General features: G+C 46.3%; 1 non-coding gene and 1 pseudogene across 1 annotated transcript; both read left to right on the top strand.

Moving 5' to 3' along the window:
- Nucleotides 1-1371, top strand: LOC149372966 (small subunit ribosomal RNA; annotated as a pseudogene; the record flags this gene model as incomplete).
- Nucleotides 1372-2316: 945 nt separating this feature from the next.
- Nucleotides 2317-2471, top strand: LOC149372965 (5.8S ribosomal RNA). Its single transcript, XR_016293561.1, has one exon. It is a non-coding gene; the product is annotated as a 5.8S ribosomal RNA (ribosomal RNA).
- The last annotated feature ends 621 nt before the right edge of the window (nt 2472-3092 follow it).

The raw sequence follows: 3092 nt of genomic DNA, 5'->3' as shown, positions 1-3092 counted from the left end.
TGTTGGTTCATCGCTCGCGATGTTTAACTGACAAGATTGTGGGACGTCCTACCGGTGGGCTTAGCTCGAGCGTCCGTCTCGCACGGGTCGGCCTAGCGGCTTTACCGTCGTTGGCGTTGGCCCGTCGCGTGCGTGCGCAAGAGCGGCCCAGCTTAATCCCATCGCCATGCTCTTCACCGGGTGTGGCGTTGGGCCGGTACGTTTACTTTGAACAAATTAGAGTGCTCAAAGCAGGCTTGTTAACGCCTGAATACCAGTGCATGGAATAATGGAATAGGATCTCGGTTCTATTTTGTTGGTGTTCGGAACCCCGAGGTAATGATTAATAGGGACAGATGGGGGCATTCGTATTGCGACGTTAGAGGTGAAATTCTTGGATCGTCGCAAGACGGACAGAAGCGAAAGCATTTGCCAAAAATGTTTTCATTAATCAAGAACGAAAGTTAGAGGTTCGAAGGCGATCAGATACCGCCCTAGTTCTAACCATAAACGATGCCAGCTAGCGATCCGTCGATGTTCCTCCGATGACTCGACGGGCAGCTTCCGGGAAACCAAAGCTTTTGGGTTCCGGGGGAAGTATGGTTGCAAAGCTGAAACTTAAAGGAATTGACGGAAGGGCACCACCAGGAGTGGAGCCTGCGGCTTAATTTGACTCAACACGGGAAACCTCACCAGGCCCGGACACCGGAAGGATTGACAGATTGATAGCTCTTTCTTGATTCGGTGGGTGGTGGTGCATGGCCGTTCTTAGTTGGTGGAGCGATTTGTCTGGTTAATTCCGATAACGAACGAGACTCTAGCCTGCTAAATAGGCGTTACTTCTGGTATCTCGAAGGCCAAGGCCCCGTCGCATGCTTCGTGCGATGTTTGACGGTATCCAATCCGTCGGTGTCGCGCGGGGCTGGCGGTGGTTTTTGGTTTTTACTACCGACGTACACAAAAATCTTCTTAGAGGGACAGACGGCGTCTAGCCGCACGAGATTGAGCAATAACAGGTCTGTGATGCCCTTAGATGTTCTGGGCCGCACGCGCGCTACACTGAAGGAATCAGCGTGTCCTCCCTGGCCGAAAGGCCCGGGTAACCCGCTGAACCTCCTTCGTGCTAGGGATTGGGGCTTGCAATTATTCCCCATGAACGAGGAATTCCCAGTAAGCGCGAGTCATAAGCTCGCGTTGATTACGTCCCTGCCCTTTGTACACACCGCCCGTCGCTACTACCGATTGAATGATTTAGTGAGGTCTTCGGACTGACGCGCGGCAACGCACTCGTTGCGTTGCCGATTGCACTGGGAAGATGACCAAACTTGATCATTTAGAGGAAGTAAAAGTCGTAACAAGGTTTCCGTAGGTGAACCTGCGGAAGGATCATTAACGTTCGCACGTAAGACGTCGCAACGTTTGTCATGAAAGAAAAAAAAAAAAAAAAAAAGAAATTTTGTTTGAAAGCTGCGCCGAAGGAAAATGTATAATCGTTGTATTTACGCGCCTCGCGCCACGTTACTTTTTCTTTCTCCCTCCTTTGACAAGGGGCTGTGAAAAATTAAGTTAACGGATTGGCGGTCGTAGGTTTCGATGCGTGCGCCAATGCCTAGCGTCTTTGTTCTATAATAGTTGAAACATACGATCGGGCTGGCCACGCTTGCCCTCGCGCACCTACGTAAAAATCGTAGGGTGCGCGTGCACAACGGATCTTTATTTTTTCTTTTCATTAACCAGTGTCTTGCCGTGGCAACCTCGAGGCTATTGGTCACGGATTTTATCACGAAGATTGAATTTCGACCGGACAGCGTTTTCCTCGAGTCAACGGTTATTATGTTGAAAGCCTCGTTGTAACGAGGGGGAACGTCGTCATTCGGTGGTCATGCAATCACTTCGTTTTAATGACATGATCGAGCTTACGAGGATAATAGCGTGTACGCGTTATTATCCAAGGTTTTGGAATGATTTTACGCCCCAATAAGCCGAGACTCTGCGTATAAATGTCGCGAAATATTATGAACTGTATGCGTGTCGCCGTTATTGCCCCTTTCATCTTGTTCTCAAGATAAAAAGAAATGGGAGACGCCGCTCGTTATCAAAAAGTTTCGTAATATTTCGTGGTGCGCCCCAATGCCTGCCGCTCGTGTCGCATTTGCGGGACGCAGCGGGGTGGCCCAACGGAGAACCGATGGGCACACTTTTTATTCGAAAGAGCCTGGCTCTCCGTTGCGTTTTGTATTGGTCATTTTTCGTATAATAAAAAATACGAATTGACCGAGAAAATATTACACTGTAAGTGTGAAAAATAAACTATAATAATGATAAAAATAAATTGATTACCCTGAACGGTGGATCACTTGGCTCGTGGGTCGATGAAGAACGCAGCTAATTGCGCGTCAACTTGTGAACTGCAGGACACATGAACATCGACACTTTGAACGCACATTGCGGTCCTCGGATATATTTCCTGGACCACGTCTGGCTGAGGGTCGTTCGATAAAAAAAAAAAACAAAAAGACTGCTGGTCACGAAGAGAAACCCGACGCGTCGTTATCAACTACCCGTCGTATAGTTTTTCTTCGAGTGTACGAGCGAAATAATTGGGCGTTCGTATGAAATCAAATGCGTCGCTCGAAATAAAAAAAGAATACTTAAAAAAGAAAAGATGAAATAATGGATTGTCGAAAACGAGAAATAAAAATTTGACCGGTTAAAGCGGCAACGTTGATGCCGTTTGAATCGTTTGTCATTCTTTTTATTTTTTATTGTTTTTTTTTTTCTTCCCAACTTTTCTTTTTTGGTCGTCGTTCGCCCGAGTCCCGGAGCTCTCATTAAATAATTGTTCATCCGAACACTGTTGAATCAAGAGCGGACCGGACGAGCCGTACGATCGTCAAAAATACTTTTGCGTCGCGGTTTTGAAAGCAAAGCAAAAAAAAAATAAAGCGTCGCAGGAGGTGAGGAAAGGAAGGAAGAAAAAATAGGAGACAAAAAAAAAACATTACCATCCGGTCGATGTGCAATCCTTTTATTTTATCTTTCTTTTTTTTTTGTTATTTTTTTTTTTTTCCAACGTTGTACGTGTGTGAAAATATTTTTTTTTTTGTCTCAAT

This window comes from Copidosoma floridanum, unplaced genomic scaffold (genome assembly GCF_036245765.1).
Source record: "Copidosoma floridanum isolate Cflo_tuat_1 unplaced genomic scaffold, Cflo_Japanese_pri ptg000081l, whole genome shotgun sequence".
NCBI lineage: Eukaryota > Metazoa > Arthropoda > Insecta > Hymenoptera > Encyrtidae > Copidosoma > Copidosoma floridanum.
The sequence above is the reverse complement of the archived record's forward strand: the minus strand, read 5'-3'. Positions and strand labels throughout refer to the sequence as shown.